Genomic DNA, 26834 nt, shown 5'->3' on the forward strand with positions numbered 1-26834 from the left:
GAATTAAATTGGATAAAAATATAATAGGTGTTATATGATAATGTGCAGCGTTAAAAAAACCTTCCTTATTTCTTTCTAATTGAAATATTAAAATATTTAAATCCACATATTCTGGACATATTTGCATTTGATGTTCGTTAATTAGTATAAGAATCAATAGACTAATGGAAAAGTTACGCACAGCCCACTGCACAATGATAACAGTTTTGATGTGCAGAATTTTATTTCTACTTTTTTCCAATAGACTAAAAAGTCATGGAGCTTAAAATTTGGTTATATTCGTGAGCATGCTGAACATAATTATACAATAAAATATTTTAGGGTAATTTAGTGTCAGTTCCGCCGCAGGAAATCGTTTCATTGAAACTTTACCAACCTTAGCCTTTTTACACTAATTGTAAGCGATTATGCTGCGCATTTATAATCAATTCATATGTAAGCTGCTATCCTTTTGTATCTTTGTCATAAGCCGGTAGTTGACTATTATTTGTCTGTGATTGAAAGCACAAGCCTTGAATCACTGAAATATATCTACTGCAAAAAGGACGCGTCTTTAAACCCTGTACTGTTATTCTCTCATAACACCTCATTTGCGGTCTTTGATACGGACGTTTTATGATGAAACCTATTCCTGGACAGTGATGTTCAAAGGTTCAGTGCTTTTAAATAATTCAAAGGCTCAGTGTATCTAATTTTAAAACCATGGTCATAAAAATCGGTGAGAAACAGCTTTCTGTAAAATAATTATTTCCTCCATTTTTAGTTGAAATACTTATGAAGCTTAAAATAACATTCACGAATCCATCCGTTGAGCAATTTATCTTTTGTAGCATAAGGAATCACAGGTTTACATCTTAAACTTATCTCTATGATAAAAATTTGGTGTTATGCTACGCTAGTATTTTCAGCGTGGTTATAATAAGGAAAAGATAAAGAAAAATAAAAATAATTTAGCTATTTACGCATTCAACGCATTTTGCCTCAAGATTCTCAGCCGACTACCGTCCCACGTACATTGGGGAATATTGGAGAATCATTTCTCACGACCAACTACCCGCTCCTCTCGAAAAGAGGAAATTTACTGGTTAATTTTGAAAGGCCGTCGCATCAAGAATACCACCTCATTGTCTCAGATTGTGGCCCCTTAAATTACTGGGAAAAGGGACTCGGGGAAATGGGATTATGAGACTGGAGGAAAGGAAAAAGATGAAAAAAAATGAATAAACCAAAATATGAGGCCGGGAGGAATTTGAAGAGGGAGGGGGGAAGGAGGGTTGATGTAAGGGGAAATTGGGAAGGAGCTGGTGGCGAGGGTATTAGGAATAGAGGGGAGAGCCTCGTGCCGGGGAAGGGACCGAGGGGGGAGGAGGAAAATGTGAAGGACGAGGCGTAATAAAAGGGGAATATGACGGCCGCATGCGTGAGGGATAAAATGAACCTGTCGGAAATTGAATGGGAATCTTTAGACATTTTTTTCATTTTAAAATATTTTTATCAATAATAAATGGTTCAAGTTAAGGAAAATGGATTTCGTTTAAAAATAACTTAAATTATGATAAAGGAAATTTTTTAACACGATATTTTAATTCATTTTGAAATATTTTGAATTTATGGTGTAATACTGAGGAAAATGGATTTTTTAAATTTTATGTTTTAAGAAAGGAAGCCTTTTTTTAATTCACTGTTGACCACTTTGAAGTCGCTTACATCATTCTAGGTTGGTCGCAATATGTTTCGCCTTGTAAACTTGTTTTCTTCTAAATTTGTCGGAATTCCTCTCTATATAGTTTTAAAATTTTCTCGTTATTGCCTACGAAATTTCATTACGTGAATACTATGAAGGGTCTCCACAACTCCCCAAAGAAATATGTTGCTCACTTCACCGTTAAAATTTCACTCATACCTGAAGGATGGCTGTGACAATTAGTTACGCGAAAAATTTGGTAAATAAAAGTGTCCGTTCAAGTTCACGTCACGCCTTGAAGGAAATCTGCTAGGATAGCAGAAAAGGCACCTCGCGCGGATTTTTGGGATACGAGTTCGAATCTCAGTGAAGGATATAAATATGTCTCCAGTATGTTATCAGCTCTATAAAATTTTTATTATTCGTTTCTTTTGCCGATTACTCATTACAGGCACACCGCGGGTAATTCCACCGTTTTTTTTATATCTATCATAAAATATTTATAAGAAATGCTTTTTTACGCTTTGAATAAATTTGGAGACAAAATAAAGTTTTTCAACTCCAAAAAATCGTTGGGCATTGGCCTAAGCTCGGTAATAACACTGCAGCTTTCAATCAGGCGATTAGTGAGCATCGCTCTGGAATCTTGCCATAGCAATGTTGTGATCAACATTTAATATGATGAACATTCATTTTGATGATAACTTTGCTCTTTGAATTGTGTTACGTATGTGCTCAATCATGTCCAATTCATGGTAAAAACCATCTAGATAATTTTAGATATGCGAATGGAATTTTTCACAGAATATGAACGCTTGGAAGGTAAATAGGAGACTTCAACATACAAGAGCTAATTATAATCTTAATAGCAATAATTCTTAAGAGCACCTCTTTCTCAAGTTCAGCAGAAACCTCAAAAACAAAACAATTCCCGACCCCATTGATATTAATAACTATTAAATGCTCGTTTTCTTATTTGCGCAAGAGGTGAGATTTTTATAAGGTGTCGAAAGGCGATGCCTAATAAGTGTTAGATATTTACTTGGCCAGTTTTGGACGATCGTGAGATGCGATTTAGAGAAGCGGAAACATCGTTCCCTGGGGGAAATACCGAGGGTGAGCAAGTATTGAATGATATCCTGCGGGAGAATTTCATTTAGTTTCACATCATGCATGCCAGTGGATGAGGAGTCGACCATAAGGCTAGGAAGGATGTCTTTGCCAGTTGCGTGGGTATTACTAGTAAGTCCTCTCTCATCCGGGAACGACTTTCATGTGGGCAGCTGAGAAGAAAATGAAGGCGACCGTAGTTTTGCCACACTCATAGTGTAATCATATTGAATCTTAATTTCGTTATAGTTAAAATGCGTGAAATGAGGGGAAAATGAGGAGGGCTACCAGTTATCTATTTTTTTGTTTCGTTGAACGAAAGAAATATATACAAGAATTGCCATGAGAAAAAATTCCCCTGGACCGGGAATCGAACCACGGACCTTTGGCTTTCCAGGCCAATGCGCAGACCACTACGCTACCCAGGTTCTTTAATTCCCATGGCAATTATACCGAGGCTCATGGCACTAGGTGTTAAGAAATATGATCTTTGTAAGCAATACTGCTGCCAACACCCTTTACTGTTTCATGAAAAACAGCATTGGTGTAGGACTTTTCATTCTGTATTTCTCATTTTTATGAATTTATTAGATATTTAGATTAATATTAGAGATTTAGATAAGATATTATTTGCGTGTATAAAGAAAAGATAAAGCCTTATGAATCAATCTTGAGAGCCTTAATTATTGGAGGGTGGAGGCAAGTAGGAAAATCATAAATTAAAAGTCACTAGAGAGCACTTCATCCCAAAGACGCGCGCGCTGGGTTGACAACATCCTCAGAAGAATCAATTACGTGGGAAGCATAATCGAGTGGAATGGAAGGGCAATTCCCACGGAGAGGGTCACGAGGTAAGTACTTAGGGTAAAAACAGTGAAGCTAATAATTACACCTAATAGAAGAGAGTCTTCTTCAAAAAATCAAATCTTGAATGTCTCGTTCCTCTACTTCTTTTCTTACGTTTTACTCCGCCTTAATTAAACTTTTAAAATCATCTTGAATTTCATTTGCCCTTTAAAATCGGGAAAGCATATTACGACCGCTTTTTCCTTGAGACTTGCTGTGCTAAATTACTTTTGGGACTCTCGCAACGTTAGTTGCTTTTATATTGTTCATTTATAATGACTTGACCACATTTATACCAATTTTTTTAGTCAATTACTTGGTTCGAGGGAAATTTTGCCTTTATGGCTTTTTGACCGGCTTTAAAACCGGATAAAATTTTGCCTATAAATTTGAAAGCACTGCGAATTTAAGCGGTACAGTATGAGGCGATTGAAAATTTTAATTAATGGCAATAATGAATATTTATTGATTGAATAATTGCGAAATTTTAAGCTACGATAGACGGTTTTATGTGTTTAACACTCTAAAATGATTTTTCTTTTCGCATGAGCTAAATATTCATCACATGTAAGTTTATATGACCTATATTTATTTATATCTGTGTATTTGCCTTTGGAATTGAAAATCAATTTAGCTACACCAATAGTTACTTAACGTATAGATTCAACGCCTCCCGCGTGCATTGCAATGACGAAATCTTCTCGTCCTCTACACGGGGAAAGTGATTGTAAGGCTGCCGATATTTCGAGCTGCGACTCATCCTCTAGGCAACCATCCCTAATCTCAACTGTCCGCTGGTTTCATACGGACGCTGACGGAGGGGGATAGGTCGAGCTCCGATTTTTGAAATAATGGACCGTTCAAATTTAGTCTGTAAACTTTGGCGTTCTATCATTCTATATTCTATCCAAGAGCTGCTCATGGTACAGCCTGATTATCGGTTTAATTTCTTCCCTTGATTCTTATTGCTATCGCTTCATCATTGAGGTGGCCTCGGTGGCGGCAAGGTAAAGTCCATGCCTGCCACACAAGAAGTCGCGAGTTCGAGTCCCGCCTGGGTTAAGTTACCCTTACCTAAGGATAGTACTAGGGGTTAGGTGACTGGATAAGCTACCGCTATTTAGGGGTGGCTTACCCAGTCACTTACGTGATGTTTGTGTACGTTTGATTGTTAAGTATAAAAAACCGGCTGTTTGGTGGCTCAGGAATAAAAAATGGGCGATCCCAACATTTCCCTGTGCGCTAGAGATCATTTGTATCACCTAGAAAATTCAAGACTATAATGATTCCTCACATATTTAAGGAAAATCTATTAGATTTGTTAACTTTTACATTAATATAGATGTGGTGAGCGTACAGGTTAGCTTAGAGATGGAGATAGATGCGGATAGACAACAGCGCTTCAGCAGGAAGACTAGTCGAGGAGCAGGATCGGATCAGGGTGGAGACTTGAGTTGACGTGGGTGCGGCTTCTCTCTTAGGCTTCGCTCGGAAGGGGCGCAGCAGTCCGGGAGAAGCGGTTTGGGTAAGTTGATGCTGCGGGAGGCGGCCGTGGTCTTCAATCCCTCTGACCCTGGATGAGTGTCCCTTTCATGCCCCGGGGATCGGCCAAGCAGTGAATCCTTTGTGAGGGAGGTCACATCGGACAGGGCGGACTCTGGGCTTAACGAGACCTTTCAAAAGGTGGAAAAGCGAAGGGGGAAGAGATTGGCAAGGATTTTTTTTCCTCTACGAAAAAAAAGCAGTGCCCCACTTAAAAGTGAATCTGTCGGAGACTGCGTGTCATTTTCCGGCGACGTGGGTGGACAGCGGAAAATAGATCGGTCCAGAAGGGGATGATAAAATTATTTTAGATTCTCCATTGAAATCGATTTAATTTCCAATGTGTGGGCGTTTTGGGCGTAAATGGAATTTTGAATGCGTCTGATCTCTTCCTGGTATGTATGTGTACGTTGTTAGATTTTAGTCAGAGTTTTCTATTGCTATATTGTGGGGTTACTTTGATACATATGAATTTCTTTCAGGCTTGACATGATGGAAATGCGATATATCCATGATAAAATGAGTACAAAAAATTGTAATTTCCACACTTTTATAAATAACTCAACTACCGACCATGGTTTTGACACTATAGGTCATTTTAAAGGTTCCGCTTGAAAAAACAACAAATGGAAATATTCAAATTTTAATTTATCATGGATACATTGATACAGCTACTCTAAGCCTTGTTAGTGGAAGAAAATTACGAACACCACGGCTGAAAACGTTTATTCTTCACTATTTTTAGCCATTGTGTATACGTGCCGCACAGAATTTCTGCGTAATCTGATTTTATTTATTATATTGACTCAATCACTTTGTATTACGTATGAGATACGAAATATGCTCCATGAAAGAACTTAAATTTAATATTTCAGGTTTTAGTAAGTGGCAAACAAGGTAATAATCTGTGAACTTGCAAGTGCTATCTCCTGTTCTTCGAGGATTGAGAGACGTACGCACTTAGCCTCATACGAATGCAATTCATTTCTTCGTATCAACACCCGGAAATATCCCTATATGATATCCTATACTCTCGTCTTGTAACGGCCGTGTGTTTTGTCGGTTGACACTTTTTATCTCGGAAAGGTTAAAGGGCATGAATTTTGCCATTTTACCCTTCTATTTGAGCCTATGTAAATGTTTACCCAACCTGGGTGGGGCTGGCTTAATTCCCTGCGTAGACCTTCATATGAGTGGGTTTCATGATACATAAAGTTGCCTTCCTTCCAATATCCTCAGTCAGTCACATCGTTTTTATTCTGCATTCAAGCTCTCAATGATATACTTAACATTTGAAAATTAACTTTTTTCCCTGAAGTCAGTGTTTAATTAGACTATAATTAATCTTGTAATCGTTGATTAGTCTTTGCTCCTCCTTTCACCTTTTTTTTCTCTCTCCTTCTATCTCAACGCGGTTTTTTCTTTCCCCGCCATTCCCTTTCTGATAGAATGTTTATCAAATATAAGCCTTCAATGTTCAAGCATATAGCTACTAGTTTTCATGTATGTTCAATATATGAAAATAAGTTCTTATAAAAGCATTTTTCCTGTAGCAACTTTGATAGCATTCATTATCGTTGAAATGGTTCATTATTAGGTGAAAATTATGCGCTATGATGAAAAATGTCTCTTATTAAATGTCATTTCAGAGGAGGTAATGCCTTTTCAGGAATTTTTGTCTATCTTATTTTTTTTCTTCTGTCTTCAGGAATGTTTGATATTGGTTGATATTATTATTTTTCTATTCATCCGCAATTACTTATATCCAGTCATTTTTATTTTACTTTTCTCTTGACGCCAATTAAAAATTATGCGAACGTTGGTCAAATTGTTTAAGCATTTGCTAAACTTTTGATATGTTCTCCCTAACCAAGCCTAACAAATTTAATAATTTTCCTTTTCTCTCTGTTCCCTTTCATTCCTCAATTATTGAAATTCGTTCACTGCTTTCCATTTTCAGTTCCCATCGTTCTCCCAACTCTTTTATTTAGTTCTCCGTTTCACTCACCTTTTACATTTTGCCCTCCAGTATCGATTGATCTTCCGTGGGAAATTGAGCGCGGAAAATAACATGGTATACGGGCAATCACTCTCATTTCCCTAGCTCTCACGTAGCGCGTTCGAATATCTATAATGTCACCGGGTGAATACAACTCCCCTAATTCACGGGATATATATATATATATATGATCTGCCAGCATTACGAAGTCGTTAGTCCCAAATATCCCGATCCTGAGCCGCGGTGGCAACTTCCGCTCCGCGCCCACGTTCATCGTTCGAGTGGCCAATATCGATTATTGCATCTGGCGTCGAGGGATGTACCCCATTTGAGCCTGAAAGAGTGGCGATAATTTCGAAGCAATGGGGTGGAAAAATGTTCTCTGTTTCTGCTTCTCCATTTGAAACTTCTGTCTGGAATGCTCTTATTCAACTTCTACATTAATCATGTAGAAACAAAAAGATTTAGCTCTTGTCGTTTTAGTTTATTTTTGTATGTGAATCGAAAAGTACGCACCATGATGTTAGAAGGAATTCCATTGTAATGAAATTTAAAACGCCTCTGTATGATATTAAAAATAAAAAACACTGCTGTATCGTTTGGATATTGTTAGGGACTCGAAATTAAGGCTAGGAAATATATGGCAGTGTAATTTTAATATTGATATAGGTACCAAGTATATGTTAACTACAGGTAACTTTTCTCGAATGTCAATATAACATAAGAAAGAAAGATATATATTTCCGTATGTGTATGCCCTTAATTAATAATGAATTTGAATTTTTAGTTTATTTTTGTCTGTGAATCGAAAATTACACACCATGATGTTAGAGGAGTAATGAATTGTGATGAAATTTAAAACGTCTCCGTATGATATTAAATATGAGAAACACTGCTGTTTCGTTTGGATATTAATAAAATTGAGTGGAATAAAAATTGAGTGGAATAAAAAATTAGTGCAATTTCAGCAGTCCCAATACGGTCTCATGTTGGCAGTCTACCTTTTTAATTTAATTTTTTAATTATTTTTAATACAGACCAAGGAACTAAGAAAGATGTTTATTTGCATTTGTCAACCTCGGACCTGAATACTTATTGTGAGAATTGTGCTTTTTTTATAAATATAAGCAAATCTATTTTGGCAGGCGTATTAACATTTATTCCATTTATTGACTCATTAGAATATAACTATTATCATAGTTAAAATTCTTGTAATTATAGCTACCGAGAATTTAGGGTTAGCAATCAAACCAAGCATTATTTATCTTAAGCCATTTTAATTCATGATTGAAATGGTGATGTTTACATCATAAATGGATCACACAAATTAATTACATATATCATTTAAAAAATGTATATTCTCTAAAAAAATCTATGCGCAAAAACAATCATAGTGTAAACTCGAATAAAGGCCAATGCCAGATATTTTTAATTTTATTTTCAGTATACGTGCAATTCATCCAAAATTAGTATGCTCTGGACTGATTTATGAACTGGCATAAAGATACACGTATCATTGGTTCAACATTAATAATGTATAAATTACAGTTTAGCATTTGATGAGTTTTTTTGTATCGATCTTGCGAAGGCTACGTTTTTGATTCGAGGTCCCAAATCGAAACCGAAGTGCACACCATTTGGTGTGACGAATGAGAGATTGAGGGTGGTCGCGGAGGGAGGCAAGATGGAGTTTTGATTCCCGGGGAAGAAATTTACGTACAGTATTCCCGATGCTATGCTCTATATCGAAGCAGGTCGCGCTGATGAATAATTGCGTATCCGTTGTAACATGAATGAAGAGGGTTATTCGTCCCAGGTCACCATAAATACGGCCGTGATGCATGGAGCAGTTTTTAGCCTCTGGGTATATCTACTGACATTGGGAATCGTCAATCATGGATAAATATTAGTTCCGCTGATAACATTATCATTTTATGCATGATGCGGATTTTATTCGACGAAATATTTTGCAAAAACATTCTCGGGTGTCTGTTCATCGTTACATTGATTATTGTTCAAGTTATTTTAAGATGAAGTGCTCCAACAGCTGTAACGTATTCTACTTCTCCGTGTTACACCGGCCCAGGTATTACTGCATTATGAACTAAATCGATTCCCTCAAACCAATTAAGTAATACCCGGGTCGGTGTAAAACGTACAAGTAGAATTCGTTAAGGGTGTTGGAGCACTTCATCTTACAATTCCTATTCAAGGCTCTTATTCTCTGTATAAGTTTCCAACTTGATTAGATCGTGTGTAAACATCTGTGGTAGGATAGGAAAGAGCGTATGAAACAATCGTAACGTTAGTGTATCAATAACATTTTAGATTGTGGAGGAGAAATAAAAAGCTGTCGGTGGTGAAGGTGAGTGACGAACTGATGCTGTGGGTGAGGAGACAAATGGTCTGGATGGATCAATCACCAAGTAGGAGGGAATTTAAAAAAACCGTATTTAAATGTTGGGAAGGGTATTGCGCTAGCGGGGGAGTAGTAAATGAGAATAGGAATAAAAGATATAATTAAAGGGCTTTGGCCTTATGGGGGAAGAGGGAAGTTCAAAATGGTATTGCAGACAAGACTGGTTTGGGAGTGACTTGCAGCAAGCACCGTGTAAACTTAATTTTACCGGAAAAATACAGGGTTATCATAAAATAATGGTGCGGTTTTGAACATGACATAAATATTTATGGCTATAAAATGGGGTAGAATCGAACTTCGACTCATAATAGAAATACTGAGAGTCACACGATGGAATTTGAGAGCACTGCGGTAGAGGCGTGGGGTTTGATTCACCAGCGAAGGAATATTTGCGTCCATACACCCTCCTCTGGGAACATGGCTAGCAGTAGGAGCGGGTCGCGCCCAGTGAGTGCATTGTGCCTGGAGGAACGGGTAGATTAAGGCACGGTGTTGCGGCGCGAATAGGATGACTGTGGCGGCAGCGAGGAGAATGATGCGACATTGATGGATCGCGGGTCCGGAAATCCCCCGAGCCGCTGAGGAGGACGGGAGGAAACCATCTCTTCAAACATACTCACTCCGGTGGCATTCACAAGGTCGCCTCTTAGTTTCCTACAAACATTATTTATCCTCGAATTTTTACCGCTTTTTTAGAGTTTGTTTAACACTTCCAGGTTACTAAATTGTACCTTTTTATTTTTCTGTTCACACAACATGCAAATAATTTATGGGAAATTTCCATTAAATATAAATATTCGGAATAAGTTCAACCGATTCAGGCATGATGTAGTGGAAGTTCGATATATTGAAATGAAAGGTAGTTGCTCTTCTCCACAGTACGTCTTGTACCAGAGAAATGCTAAAACGCGTCTTACGCATTAAATTATTGTGGAAAAGAGCGACTTACTTTCATTTCAATACAAATATTTGGCTTTGATGAATCACAAAATAAATATTTTTGCTTCGCCTCTTCCCTAGGTGCTTCAGAATGACGCCTTTGTATTAAAATGCGTCTACTGTCGAAAAATCATTAGGCTCAAGCATCAAGTTCTCTTCCTTTCAATCATTATGGGTTTTCACGAGGTTACGCCCAAAAATTGGATTGACATGGGTTCGATAATTATTTTAGTTATCCTAATATTCGATTTCAATTTACGTATTCAATAAAATATTTACAGAAGCATAGCAACACAATTGCTTTTAAATGCTGAGACGTCAGCTAGTATAATTTTAAGGTTAAATGTGAAGTGTTTGTTGGTAGAATGTCCGCATTATGCATACCGCATCGCATGATTTCTGTGTGATAATTAACGATGGTAGCGTGGAAGAGTAGTTGGTGGAATGTTAGGTTAATATTTGGTCTTGGTACAAACCCCGGTTGAGGCCTTCAGACTCCTACAAGAAAATCATCTTAAGCGTGACGAGGCTTGGGTAAGGACTATCACACCTCCATGAATGTGAGATATAACAAACGTAACTTAGTCTGGATTGACCTCTACTTTCACCCATCCCAACGTCCTAGTTGAATCACTAAGTGAGTTTTAAAGATGAAGTTGACTTAAGATCCTTATTTTTGGGTTTACCTGTGTCACAAATTAAAATTCCAACAGTTTCGTCCCCGCTGCTGGAGACTTCATCAGGGCGACGACACTTTTCCTTCGTGAGCTTCTGAATGCTTCTATTAACCAATTGATGAAGTTGACTTAAAAATGTCACGAAATGAAAAATTAAGGCTAAAATAAATCAATTAGTTGGGCTAACATGTTCATTGGTCTTTATCCTCACTCTAATCGTGTGTACTTCACTCGGCTGTGGGTCAGTCTGGAGTGAATTCTACCCTAGCCTATGCAAACCAATCTCCGGTTGAATGTATCCGCGAAATTTGGATTTCTCTCGGCATTTGCGCAATTCGAGCGCAAGAGTGTATTTCAGCGTGATTATTTACGATAGGAGAGTATTAGCATCTAGTGGGTAGTGCGTTATACTGCTAGCCGAAGGGTCTGTGTTCAAACCCTAAGCATTCAAACACCCCAAATAAAATCCTCGAAGTGTAAACTGTCGCACCCCCACCCTGAGTATGAGATATTACGCGTGATATTGAAGAGCGTAAAAAATCGTTTCCGGCTTAACTTGGTGGAAATGTAATGTAACCATGATATCAAGTATAAATGGTCATTTCCACACTTTGAAAATTACCACTTTTAATTTTTATCAGTGATATTTACGATTTTGATACATGTGATGAGTTTTTTCTCCGGTAGCTTCTAATTCATCGGTTTTTTCCCGGATTTTTAAAGTCAGTGACCATCCTGCAAACGGGGTGAGTTCCGGGACGGGAAGCGGTTGTGCCAAGCGAGGGTTGGGATGGAGGATATGAGGGCGGACGGATTAAACCGATGGGGCGTGAATACCCTAGGTGAAGGGGAGGAATGCTCTAGGGAGTGTAGGCAGGGAAAAAGGGTTTTGGGATGGGTAGGGAGTGTCACTGGAGAGGTCTAAGCGTCGGTGGCATGGGACTGGTCTCGGGATGAGCGCAGTGATCTTCGCCGGAATTATGCCTTCTCTCTCCATCGTCTTATCGCTCATTCCTCTTCTTCGAGCCATTCCTCTTCGTCGTTGCGACACGTGCTCGTTTGAAGTGAATGGATGAGATCATTTTGGGGCTTTCCTTATCGGCAGTGGAGCGAAGAGGCGTTATTTTGGGTCTCAATTCCCTCCAATTCACTGTCCTCGAAGAGTGGATAAAGATGTAGTGCCTCAGATGATCCTGTCAATATTGTTAAACAGAGAAGTTATCCCTCTTTTAGTATGGGTTAATTTAGAAGATTTGAAAAGATGAGTTCTTGTTTGTTATTCTATTTTTATGCCTTATTTCGGACCTGAACGGCCCTCTAACTCATCGCTCTCTTTTAGTGTATCAAGATGTAGATTGCCTCTGACGATCATGTCAATAGTGTTAAAGAGATAAGTTATCTCTTCTTTAATATGGATACATGTGAAACATTTGTAAATATGATCTCTCGTTTATTATTTTAGTTTTGGGATAATCTTATATCATGGATTCTTTGCGTTGGGGAGTTTTCTTTTCAGCGTTATATCATTTACGACTTGGCTACTCAGGTGATGTTTTTTATAGTGTTTCTTAAGCTCAGAGTTTTTGCTTTTACACCAACTAAGGGGAAATAATTATTCAAATTCCGATATTTTCATCGTTTATTTAATAATTCACCTTTTTACGCGTTTATTTTATGTCCATTCCGTGGAGATGGCTATCAGCAGCATCAAAATACGATTACTGAAGTTTTCCATTCAATATAAACGGCTTTAGTTTCTTCAGAGAGAATTGGTTAATGTGGGAAAAGTAACGTTGGTCCATTTTCTGCGTTTGCATCTGTGAAATATTTGGAATTCATATTAAATTCTTTATATACGCTCGGAAGATAATTTTTTCATTTTCAAGCATTTTTTTCTTTCCTCTATCGATTAATTTTAGATTATTTCGATTTTTTAGGAAGTTGCATATACATACATAGTAGTTGGATATGCATAGTAGTTGCATTTACATAGTAGTTGCATGTATGTGTATATTGGTTAATGATGGGAAAATCTTTAAACTTGGATGGCAATGTTTGATTTATCGTAGAGTAGTGCAGTTCAAACTCTCATGGTGACTAAAATGAAACGCTATGATCTATTTAATTTGTAAATTAGCGGATAATCTTATATGGAAGACAAAAAAGATAGAAGATATTATTCAGAGTACTAAAATGAAATTTTGATGGATTTGCGGTGATTTCTATGTAATACATATGTTGCTGCGTCTGAATGACATTAGTCGTTTGTTCTGTAGATATCAATTGGAACCAGTCATTTTCCCCGCCCATTCCGAGTTGTGTGTATTTCACGTTAATCCAGTACCTGTGTTAAATTGGGATCCTGGTGGTAAACGCGTTTCGCGGGAGGATGGCTGAATATCCTCTATCATGAGAGCAGACGCACCGTAAACGCCATGTTGGAGACAAGGGCATCACCAATTTCCTCAATGTGCATAGGTGGGGGGGTCACATTGCGGAGATCTTGCTCCTTCCCCAAGGGGTCTTTGGATTTCCAGCGGAAGATTCGACGCGTCGAAACCGAGGTCGAAGTGATGGCCGTCGTTAGCAATGAAACCTCAGCGACGGTCCAAATTAGCGAACCGGGCCTCTTGAATTCCGAAATACTCGAGTTTCGCCCGAGAAATGCGGTGTCATGAGCGCAGAGGGCTCGTCATGTGGATCATCTTCGGTCCGGACGCGACGAGGTGGTGTAGATTCGCGTGCATGTGTGTGGATATAGTGCCGACTCTTGGCGGAGAGATTAAGCCTCCCTTCAGTCCGACCGCGCTGATTACGCCGCCTCGCACCCTTCGACATCACACGCGGCCCTGCGTCCTGTGAGTGTGTGTGCTTTATGACGACCGTCCTGACACCATTATGGCGTGGACGCGACACGCCCTGGCATGTGCACTTGATGGCATGAGCGACCCGCGGAGCGATAATAACGCGGCCCGACAGCCGTCGACAGCCCGAGTAGCGTTCTTCTCGACGATTTCTCCCGCGTCATCATCGTCATTAGGTTATGGTTTCCTGTTGAAATACGGTGGCTACTCAGGATATGCTCGGGTATTGAATTCAGTACCATGATTGATGGTGTTCGAACGAACATGGGAGCAGTTTAGTTGTTTAGGGAAGTACCAGAGATTGAAATATGTGTTTGAGGAGGTGGGAAAATTGGGGTGATGGGCATTTTGATAGTTCTTCATAGCTGAACGGGAGCGTTCACTGCGAAGATTTTACGCTGAATTTAAAAAGTCTAGAAAACTGCTGTGAAGGTTTAGGGATTGATTCTTATCGTTTTGTCCTAAAAATGTGTTTTTTTGATTGCCAATTTGTTACGCTTTGAACAAAATGTCCGTAAAAATTTGCATACACTTTTTTATGTATATGCACGACTACAATGTAAATTTATGAAATTTTTTCGTTTGCTAAGAATACATTTTTAATTGGTGTACGAACAAAATTTAACAAAAACAACAAAAAGGGTGTACGAACAAGATAATACGCGTATTATCCGAAGTGCCAGGCAATCGATCATTGATTTAAATGCCCCGATTTTTATTTTTTCAATCAAATATTTTCCTAGTTTATCGTCCAAAGACGGCAAACGCTTCTTCCAACTTATTCATCCTGTATCTTACGTTTTTTTGAAAGAATAAAATTTGCCGTTTTTTCCCAGAATTTTATTTTCTTAAAGAATTTGTTTAAGGATATATGTTGATAAATTGTGTTCATCATGTTTAACAGGTCGCATTCTCCTTCTTTTTCCATAATTTGACACTTAAATGGAAGGAGAATTAGTCCACGTAATAATGTAATTTCGAATCTTGAGAGACAATTAATTGAAGAATCTAAAGTCCATTAATTTGTCGCATGAATATATGTATATGATGACTACAGCTCAGCTTTATCAAATTATAATAACCTAATGGCGATCCCTACGAGGAGATAGAATTAATATGAAACAGTGAGTCGCTCAAGCCAAAAAATATGTAAATATTTTGCCAATTTGGGGTACTTTATGTAATAATAAAGCTTTAAAATTCTCTCAGAACTTTAAATCTTTCTTTTCATAATAAATATTTCTGAACTTCTATAAATGCTTCGGATTTTTTATTCTTCAGAAAATTATAAAATTGAAAATAAAGTTATCACCCGATCAAATTAAGTTATGAAGATGTATCCATGACAATTATCTCTCAGTTCCGAGCTGAAAAATAGGCTTTTCAATGCGTTCTTCTACCTGTTTGGCTTTGTCTCATAGTCTGTGAGAACCCAATTTGATTTTAGTTGATGTCATGGGAAATGATACCTTTTTTTCTTCCTCTAATTAACGTTAATTCCTACTTATTTGCTTCGTTTATTTTGATGCGTCTTTAGCACTTTTAAAATTTTCATTAGCTTTTTTTTCATCTTCTACGATTCTAAATAATTCGACGTTTCTGTATTGAAATAAAATTATTATTGCCTACATTTTTAGTGAGATTTATTCACTTTCCTTCTCATGGATTACCACAGGCTGAAAGTTTACTCCGTGATTCTCCACAGAAGCCCATTCAAAAATGTGAAAAATAGACAATCCACGCGAGTGTTTTCTTATTATCTTTGTATAGAACTGGGAGCTAACGAGAACAATAATCCTTATTTTGATTGACAAATGAGGGGCCCTTATTCAGGGCTAAGAAGAAGGGCAAAGGGATTTCTCATTGTAATAAATTCACATTTTAGGGAAATTAGGTTATTCTTCATAATTAAGACACCAAGTTCTGAGTACAAAAGTATTTGTATGTTGACCAAAGGTTATCACCGAGACCTATCCATTGTTGTAGATCTGTTGCATGAACGAAAGGGTCCTAATCACGTGGTACTTGGAACAAGAAGTAACCCTGAGGATGTGCATGGATGAACATGTAATAGCGGAACGTTCAAGCCTCAATAAGTGCAAACACTTGAGGAAGTGAGGAACATTATTCACTGTTGTGGAAGTCTATCGATAACGCCACTATTATCATGCATAAACGTAAATATTGGTTTTCCCTTGCTGCCGTAGCACTTTGTGCGCCACTGATACACCCCAACGCTCTCTCTGTACTTTGCATTTATGATTAGGGAAAGGTTAACTGAAGCTACCATGTCATCAGTAAAAACAATCCGTCCGAAAAATATTCATAATTTCTGCATATTCCATTGAAATTGACTCAAATTTGTGAGAATTAGTCATCACTGAGTGCACGAGCTGTGTATTTCTTTCGCAAATTAATTCCACACATGTTCATTTTCGTCATATCGAGGACAATATCAAATCAAATGATGATTTTGCCTCCATAATGGCCGAATACTGAATTAGTTGATTCAATTGAACTCATATTGTGAAATAATTAGGAGATAATATTTGTCAGTGACTCCTGCCTGACATAAATTCATGTTAAATAATGTTTGTACTTTTCGTGTTCTACTCAAAAATGGCTCTATTATTTTAAAATGATTTTCACTGTCAGCCTTTCTACGGTTGATTAGGGCAATAATTCTTAAGCCTATATTTTGATTTTTACAACTTTGTACTTAGTTTTTTCGATCGCCAGTAAATAAATTCAGGTTTTTTTTCCCAGTGATTTTCGTCGATAAAAATAATAACAAATGCCATTTCTTGGCTGTTCTTTCCTCGTGAAAAGCTATGGAACTACTCAATTATAAAAAAATGCCATCATAGCTTGTATAAAATGGGTATGTAGAAATGCAATTTCCGGAAATTATACCACAAGGCCGATTGTTAAAGTACATGTATAAGTCATATCCTGAACATTTCATAAAGTGGTGTATAAGTACTTCGTTTCTCGAGCGCCGTCGGCCTATTAAAATTGAAAACTAATGAGTTTAATAATATTTTCATTAAATTTTCTTAAATATTTATATCAATTGCTTTCGAATATCATTAAATGTCATGTGTGAAAACAAATTGGTTTAAAAAAATAGCGATTTAATATTTGCATTAAATTGTCATAATTATTAATGCTATTTTCTGTCGAATATCAATGAATGTCAGCTTTGAAAACATTCTAATATTGTTCCACAAAATATGCTAAATATAATTTGCGTTGATTTGTTCACTTTAATGAAAAAAGTAGATGCGTTGAAAGCAGGGATTGCAACAGATACTAAACGAAAGTCAAAACCAGTCAAATTTCAATAGTTTAGTTCCCTCTTAGGGTCGAAAACGAAATCTGAGTCAAAACTACTTCGGGTCGAAACGTAACTAAACCTCTGGGGCGAAACGAAACGTAGATAATGTTTTGCATCCGAGGGGCCACGTGCTTAACCTTCGAACAGTTTAGCTTCGACCCATACTCCGAGTACAAAGTATGGTTGAATGAAATAGAGGTTCAGCTGACCGCCTTTAGATGCATGACGCATTGGGTCCCTCATATTTTAACCACTAACAGGATAACGGTGAACGCAAACTGCCAAACGCCAAAAGCGCAAACGCCAGTTGATTTTTAAGCTCGATGTTTTAACCCCTCTACACGTATGTCAAACGTAATGAGTCAAAATTATTCCCTCTAATCCCTCCACTCAACTTCTGGGATCGAAACTTAGCCATGAACAGCGGAGTTTCGATTAATTTACTTTCGTTCCTGGGAGTAACGTTTCGTACAGGGTCGAAACCAAACCCCTTGGTGATTTTAATTTCGTGCGGTAACGAAATTTATCCTATCCTCGTATTTTCGTTCCCATCCGGGTCAAAACGAAACATTTTCGTTTCGTTTCACTTGCCATCCCTGGTTGAAAGGGCATAAGATTGGTCCCATCATCAAATTTCTTTCATGATTAGTCACTAAGAGCTTTCCCTGCATCAATACCGATGCATACTTGATGAATTACGTTATGGTATGGTATTTCGAGGAGTCAACGAAAGCTAAGGTTATTTGCAGAAAGAAGTAGCAAGGAAGGAAGGGCGGAGAGAAACCCGGCGTCTACATTAGTCTTTCTGTGACAAAAGGCACCAAGGTGACTACGGCTCAACGTCTCATTCGATGGACGGAGTATTGAACTTGAAATGTCCCCCACAAAACCCACAGGCAGTGGTCGAGCAGACCTTTGAAAAATCTCTGCCACCGCCGGTATTTGAATCCAGGTCCACGGGGTGTGAAAAAACACTCCAGGTACAACACCAACCGGATCCAGTCCCATGAGTTACGAAAAAACTAACCCAAAAATGTCATGCTCCTTAGTTGATAACATAAACACTATGACGGCAACGAACCGGGATTCATGGACGACAAACTACCTCAGTGGCAAGGTGTGCAAATTGGTCGTATCTGTTTACGTTTAAAATCGAAGGTTGTTCAGTCGCGATGAAACTTGCTTCGTGATGGTTGGATTGAATACGAGTATATTCATCGCAGCGTTTAATCAGAGCAAATATATTTGTGTGGCGAGTGGAGAGGGAGTCCAAATGACGGGATAAACAGTGATCCCTTGCCGTGCGCGAGGGATTGGAATGGAAAATAGGTCTTGGGGCAAACACGTGTGACGGATGAGTGTGTAAAGGCCGGCGGCGGCCAAGGGCGTTGAGGCGTCGCTAGCAAGGTGCCTCCGTGGGAAACTTTCTCCTCAGCACCAAAGGGATCTCATACTGTATACCATGAAGACTAAATTGAGGAAGCTTTGATACGCTCCGTTGAAGATTTTTTCATTTGCCACTTACGGCGCATTTTTATCGGTTGCCAAAAATTTCCGCAGCCTATTTTTCACCATAATATACCATTTTAAAAGGCCCTGAAATTAGTCACAGAACTCACTGAATGAACATGTACAAATATTGGTCCTACGGCGGCTGTGAGTGCAAGGTGATACATTTATTTTCAATATTTGCAACATTGCATTAGCAATCGTGAGGACTAGCAATGAGAAGTTGTGCATTTGATAGACAACACCTTCAATAACTTAAATAAAGGTATACTGTCATAATTTTAGCTTGTTTCTCTCCATGAAATTTGCATCGCTTTGCCTTTCAGTGACGAGAGTACGCATTTAAATGGGCGTTGGGTAGCGACACAAATTTGTGGACGACTGAGGATTTCTGTATTATAATATCCATGGCAAACCTGTTCAAAAAATCTCAAGGTAGCCACGCTGTAGCCAAATTGTGAGGCCAGCATTGAAACACCAAATTCAGCTTTATCAAAGGAAATTCAAAAAATTAGCCAATGAAATATTAACGTATAGATTTTGCTAAAACCATTATACTTCTCCTTCTTAATAACCACATTTAGAAGTCGGTATAGTTTCCTTTTGACCGATCGTATTTTGTCTTTTTGGCAGCATTTTAATCGAATTTAACTTATGCCATCATCTTGAAATATCCTAGGTACATTGGGGTGGTTTACTTTCGACATTTACCTTTATCTCATGTTAAAAAAATACATCTGAGAAAAATGCCTGATGGAAAATTTAACATACTGACAAATGTTTCCCTAAAAAAGTAATGATGTTCGTATTAATCTTAAACTACTGGTGCGTAACGAAAATTGGTCGAGCGGAAATAATGCGTTCATTAATAGAGCAAAAATTCCGATCGAGATTTAACAAATGTGAACAAATACTATGGTTAAATTTAATGTAATTCTTTCCCGGCAAATTATTTTCATAAAGGCTTCTAGGCTAGCAAAATGCACTCACCCTGATCACGATAGATGAGTCGTTCGTGAAATCATTAGCGATTCATAACGATTTATACCAGCGGAGATCGCGAGATGGTTTCATGAAAATGCTATTCTTGTCACATAGTTTGAGTTGTCAACTAATCAAATCGATCACGCGATCTCAGGTTTTCTCCTTTCAATTCTGATCGCAGAAGCCGAGTTCAAGTTTAACAACTGCTTACTTCCCATTGATATAACGATGCATAAAATATCCGACAGTAAGAACAAAACAAGCAAATTATAATGTAATGTAATCCGTAAGAGCTGGTTAGGCTTGCGCATTAGTGGGTTGAAACCATTGGTACGGAAGTGTTATCAGCCAAAAATCATCGCTCTCGGTTTCATACAGTACTAGCCGGCCACCTGGCGTCGCTCGGGAAGGATAGTAAACAGGAAATTTGGAAACTTGGAATTCGTATAGGACTGTAATAGTTAATCTTTGAGCGTGTCAAGATGTGTGCCTATCCGGCAGGATGTCCAACCGCAGCATTTGAATGACCTGACGAAACAAACTGCAACAGAAAAATTACGCATTGGAAGCAACCAAAAGTAATACTACAGGATTGGGAGTGCAAGATGCGCCTATTTACTAAATTTAGTCGCAATTAGTGCATTCGTATGGAAACTCATAGCGGACAAACAAACAAACATCCTCTTTCATCGGTAGTCATACTGGCGAATGAGATTCGCAGGTATGCCCCGTCCCCTGCCTCTTAGTTAGTGCCCCCTCCTCATCAAATCGCGTCCCACTTCAAGGGAATAGAGAGTCGGTTAGTTTGGCTGGGGGGAGAGTGGAGTGTGTGAGAAATTGGGCGAGGGAGTAAAGCGACCCTGTTTGCTTTCCTCGTTGTTTGCGAGCCTCGGGCCCGAAAACAACGCACTCGATGGGATGCCCGGGGGAAGTACGTAACAAAGCGCACGCGAGCGATCCCAAAATGAGGAAGAATTGAAGGGCTATCTCGAGCCCGGGAATTAGTGCGGACGTACTGGAGGGTCCCCGTAGAGTTGGACCGTGAATGTTACGCCCTCGGTGGCAGAAGCGAAACGTTTTTCCGTTAAAACAATTCAGTTTTTTCCTCGGTAGCTGAGAGGGATTTTTAAGTCCATTTCGTTGTAAAGGGATTTGATCGAACTTTTCCTGGCGGTGAAAGTGATACATTTTTCTTTAAGATCCAGTATCACTCTCTCTACAGCCATGGAACCGTTTTGAATTTTAAGAATGTTTCTTTTCCATTGGATTGGTATTTTATTGCCATTATGTTGCTATACGCATGGCGTTAAAGGGTTATAATTGGAAATCCACAATACTTGAATGAAAATGACGCTCTCATTGTTTCAGTATTTTCGGCAGTGATATTTTTTCTATCAATGTTTTTTCGCTCAAATTCCTGCTCATGTTATATTTCTTCAATGAGAGTAATGTCATAATTTCTTTATAATTTCGGTCAACTCTGTTGATTCACGGCAATATTTCACTTTGTCTATTTATATTTCTGGATATGATTGCGAATTAATCGATGGTGAATAAATGCTAAGTGAACATAGGGAATGCAGAAGAAAGATACAAATCATTAAGGTTAAATTAATGCAAGTTCAGAACGCGCCAAGTCTGATAAAAAAGTACTTTAAACTTCATGTTGGTACGACTTTTTTACCATAGTTTTGCTACGTGCAGAGGGGCTTGATGCTTTCAACTGGAAAACTTTTATACTCGAAGGAATGCTATCATCTCATTTATTTGGAAGTGTTTTCAAAAATTGTTGCCATCAAAACTCTCTTCGAAGTTCAACATTCTATATCCCTTTAATGGGTGTTACATAATAACTTATCTTCTGAATTGTATCAATTTTTCACTTTGCTAATCTATTTTTTTTATCTGATACCAAAATAATTGATTCAGCAAATGTTATGTAAAGCATAAAGCGTTTTTTTTTTAAGGATAGCAATGACTGAGCCAAAGTTAATGCAAATGGCTATAAATCAAGTAAAAAAAGAAAATATTTAAATCGTAATCCTTATCTCTCGCGGTCAGCCATCCATGAACGGTAGTGAATGGCGTGAGATAAGAGTTGGGACGTTCGACCTGTTAGTTTATCAGTTTCCACGGTCGGAAGAGACCAAGAAAGTGGAAGATTGAATGGAAGTGGGCATAAGGAAAAGGTAGAGACAGATAAGGGATGGAAATGGTGCCAGGGAAAAGGATGGGAGAGTGAGGTGGCCGAATGTAACTTGAGGTTGACGTCCTTTCGTGGGTTGTATCGTTGGCGATTTGGTGGCCGAAGAGAGGCGATGGGTTGGGCAGATGGGGTGTGGCGTTGAAATTGGGGACATGAGATACGGTCAGCCGTCGATGAGGTTGGATCGGACGGCTCAGGGGGTTGACGAAGGTCCCCTGGGAGTTGAGTGATTGATGGTGACTCGGAAAGGTTGATGCAATGATCTCTTCATCCAGCACGCAATCGCTGCGGCAATGTCGAGGTGCACTGTGGAGTTGGTACGTGACGCCTCATTGTCAGTGCTGAACACTGGTTTACGACTCCTGTATGTATTGCGCCAACGATTTTGGGATAAAAATACATCACAAAAAAAAATTTGCAAAAAATCTACAGAGAAAAAATCATTCGTCTAGACCGGGATTCGATCAAAGATCTCCTGATTTCCGAACCGAATCTCGGTCAAGGAAAATGATTTTTTTCGCTGTGGTTTTATCCCACAATTTGTGCATTGCGGGTGACTCCGTAAAGTTATCATTGTGGCTAGTCTCGGCATACTTAAATTAGAAAAAATGTTCATAAAACCCGAAAATCTAAAACAGAATACCAAAAAAGAAATTTGCGCGTAAAAAAGAATAGGCAGTTGGCTGGAAGGCTTCCGCCAAATGTCATGCATGAATTCAGTTTTGCGGGTTCTCTTCCTCGAACTTTCATCCCCACTAACGTCGTGTAACGGTGGCGTTATAATCAGCTCTGTAGGTGCGAAGTCATGCTGGAGTTCGCCAATTATTGAACCGTTTTTAATAATCATTATTAATTGACTATATTCCGGCTCTTCCATTTCGCTTATGGTGTACTTCTAGTTTAGTATTACACTGCACGCGCTCACGAACATATTTTTCTCATCTTCTTCTATATCAGCACTGCAAAGGTTACACTGGTCCTATGTACTTATTTTGCTGGATTCCCCATCGTTTAATTGCACAATTACTCACGCTGAAGGGTCGATTAAGTCTTTCCATGTCAGCGAGCTGCGCTTCATGCTGAAAGGTCCTTTCAATATTATAATGAACAGCGAATCTTAGCTCTTCACCTCCTCTAATGTATATAAAGATAATTGCATAGTAGGTACCCTTCTCAATTCTATTCTCTCTCTGCCTCTCCAACAAATGCCTTAGCCACATAACTGTTAAACGATTCTAATTTTCTACATAGCAGGGGGGTCGGGTGACTAGTTAATTACTTAACAGCTTATCAAAGTTTCATCATCCAGGTCAATGTGTATTGGATTTTATGAATGATATCAATGAAGCGTTTGGTTTGCGATGTAACCCGTGATAGGGCTCAAATTCGAGCAATTCGATGTTTGACGTACATCATGGATGGACAGGTTTATTTACTCTAAAGTCAAGGGAGAACTCAAGGAATAGCATACAAACCGATCTTTCTCTTGCTGAATTTCGTTGTATTTTTAACGAGTTGTAGCATTGAAAGCGACGAAAATAATCTCATTGTAGCTACTAGTTTACTGAGCGGATTCCAATTCCCTCCATCTGCAGTGTTTTTATTCAATTGCTCTTCCTAGTGAAAGAGCGGCACATTATCAAATGAATATATTTGTGCATAATCGAGGGGAGCATGGAGGTCATGAAGGTTGAGGTTTAGGCGACCAATTGGAAAGTCCCAGGTTCAATCCTAGCTAAAGCTTCCGAACACCTCAAAATAAACCCACGAAGTACGCGGTATCCCCGGGAAAGGAACATGCACCTCATTACTGAATGATAGAAATTTACATTCCTGTGTCTTAGTCTTGGGTGAGCTCTACCCTCACCAATTCAAATCATTTTATTGAAACCCTATGTGAGTTGACAGTGGGTAAAATTAACAAGGTCTTTTGTTTTTTTTTCATTTCTCATGATCTTTATTTTTAACGTTGATTATTGTCTTGGAATGTAGGTCTTTAAGAATTAATGCAAATTTTTTGCCAACGTTTCGCTATATTTTTATACCTTCATTAGGATTTTTTGCTTGATAAAAAAAGCATATTCATTGCAAAAAAATTGCATTCTATTGTCAAAGACCTTCACTCCAAGACACTAAACAACGTTACGCACAGAGAATATATGAGAAGGTGGATGGATGAGCAATTTAAAATGAACGCGGACTGAAAAATGGAAAGGCGACAGTGAATATTATTTTTCCAGCTTTTTGCGTCGGGGTATCATCGGAATGCGGCAGATTGGGGGCGGAGAACTCGGGTTTAGGGCCAACGGAGAGCCGGCGTAACGAGAGCTTCTAGAATATCCGGACTACGTTGTCAAAAGCAGATTTATCGAAAGGAAAGCGAGATGGCCGGACCACCCCATGGGATTCGAACTGATCTTTTTTCTCGCCTTAATTAAAGAAATCCCTCGCGGAATAGTTGTCACGATTCTTTTTAGCACCGACAGCGGCACATTTCAAACGTTCAGCACCGACTCCAATTACTACCGATTTTTTTTCTTTACCCGCGAATTCCATTAGTTTGCGATTATTTTCAATAAGCCAGCTTTGAAATTTGAAACGGATGTATGAATTCTATACATGTTACTGTTTAACCGCCGATATCAATATACGAAATAAACTTTAAATCGTGCGTTAGATTTTGCCCCATCAAGTTTATAAATAGGAATTTTCGTTGAAGTAGCTTGTTTGTAACAGTGTAGAGATAGATTTCCATCTCATACATATGTTGAGTTTTACTATCGAGTATTTTATCTCTGCGTGACAATTCTGTCGAGAAGGAAAATGATCTGGAGAATTAAAGAAATAAGTCATTCTCTCATTTGTGCTTTTCATCATAATAAAAGGATTGCGATAACTTTGCCTGTAATAATGTTGAGCCTGAAAAACGTTGTAATTATACTAGTTTTTAGGGATTTGCGAGTAGTACTTTTTTACCTCGAGTCGAGTTGAAAAACACTCGCGAGTATCGAGTCGAGTATGGTAATTATTGTACTAGGCAATAGAGCAATGCATGCTCCAACGTATTCTCAATTTTTTCCATCCCCTTGCGAATTTTCTATTTTGAATGCTTAGCTTGATGTAAAAAGAAGAGACAACGAGGAACGTTGATGGTAACTGAGACACAATTGGGGGATGAATGAAAATTAATGTATCTTAAACAGTTCCAAAAGCACAATTGAAATGAAATAACCTCTAGTAATATATCGTCAATGTATGCATCTAAACTGCTCAGAAGACCCCTCAACAAAGATATCTGTACAGTTTTATTTGTAAATTTTTATGTAATATTTGATGCTTTCAAATTCTAAGGCCGAAAAAATATTAGTTCTATATTCTCAGGCAGCAGGATTTGACGTCTCCATGTTACAGAAAAATGTCTTTCGCAACACACTTGTGTAGCTGGACAAGTGCTTTCTTTCCAGAGTTGCAAGGTTTGGGAATCTTGGGAAGTTTTATTAAAAGTTATATCAACGATTTATATGGATCTGGAATATTCATGGAATTTTATTGGACGAAGGGAACTAACTATAGAACTTAGCTTTAGCTTTGTAGATTTTAAAAAAGCCGTTTTATTTATTTCTTACTTCGTTTAATCAACCATATCAACTATTTTCTGTTAATATAAGAGAGAAACTAAACGCAACAAAGGAATAAACGAAAATTATCATTTGACGTTCTTAGTGCTGAAAAGGCTAAAATATGGCACTGCTTGTAACGTCAAACACTGGCATTGCCCGCTAAAACCTGAAAGTTCCTTTATTTCCATAGAAATCTTAACAATTTTTACGCATTCCTTCGGCGTTTGAGTATGGTAGGGTATAAAATTATCGCATAAGGAAGGATGAGCTATGCTGTGGTCCACTCCGATTTCTCCAAGTACGCCGCGGTGGCGGAAGACGGTCGGACGTCGCGGCTGATGGAAAGGTATTCGGCACCCATGTCGACCACTATGTGCTGAAACTCTTAGGCCAAGGCATTAGAACGACTTGTCGACTTTATAAACGATAATACCACATGAGTGTCATGATGGTGCCTTCTGTCGGCAGATTTCTGAACATACTGGCTTCGTTAGCTCTGTGACCGAAACGACTCGACTCGACATTCGCAATACTACTTGTATCACTCGAGTCGAGTACCAACGTACCCTCGTCTCGACTCGAATTTTCGAGTACTCGCACATCCCTACTAGTTTTTGCTTTGCAGTAATATTCGCGGGGTAAAACTAAAATTCTATGAACTGCATGTGGTTTTGCTGATTGATAATTGGGTTATAGTGCTAAGAAGCACATCAAGCTAAAACATATTTTGCGTCTTTAATATTTACATTATGTCGTTTTTAAAATACTCGCATTTTCAACATCTCAGTTATGTTCTATACAGTTTTAAGTTTACTAAAAATCCTGCGACTCTTTTTATTTCAACAGCCCGCTATTAATTCCTCAGTCCTTTTAATTGACAAACTGATTGCTATTATCTGTGTTATTGATTTTTACCTTATTTCATAGCTATTATATTATAATTACGATATTAGTAAATATATAGCCATTGGTATAGGAAACGCCCTTGATGTTCTGTAAATGGGCAAAAAATATATCTACGTATATTTTTTCCACTCATTTATTGGTTAATGTGCAGAAAATACATCATTTGTCAGAAGTGGAGAAGAATAAGTTCAA

The 26834-nt window shown here is 38.3% G+C and overlaps 1 protein-coding gene, 1 long non-coding RNA gene and 1 other non-coding gene across 3 annotated transcripts in view; 2 read left to right on the plus strand and 1 right to left on the minus strand.

Annotated features, from left to right (window-relative positions):
- LOC124156015 (Kv channel-interacting protein 4-like) overlaps nucleotides 1-26834 on the plus strand; it is a 540581-nt gene that overhangs the window by 312361 nt on the left and 201386 nt on the right. The gene's annotated exons all lie outside the window — the stretch shown is intronic.
- LOC124156016 overlaps nucleotides 1-26834 on the plus strand; it is a 245155-nt gene that overhangs the window by 169287 nt on the left and 49034 nt on the right. The window lies entirely within an intron of this gene.
- Nucleotides 3150-3222, minus strand: Trnas-gga. Its single transcript has one exon. It is a non-coding gene; the product is annotated as a tRNA-Ser (tRNA).

This window comes from Ischnura elegans, chromosome 3 (genome assembly GCF_921293095.1).
Source record: "Ischnura elegans chromosome 3, ioIscEleg1.1, whole genome shotgun sequence".
NCBI lineage: Eukaryota > Metazoa > Arthropoda > Insecta > Odonata > Coenagrionidae > Ischnura > Ischnura elegans.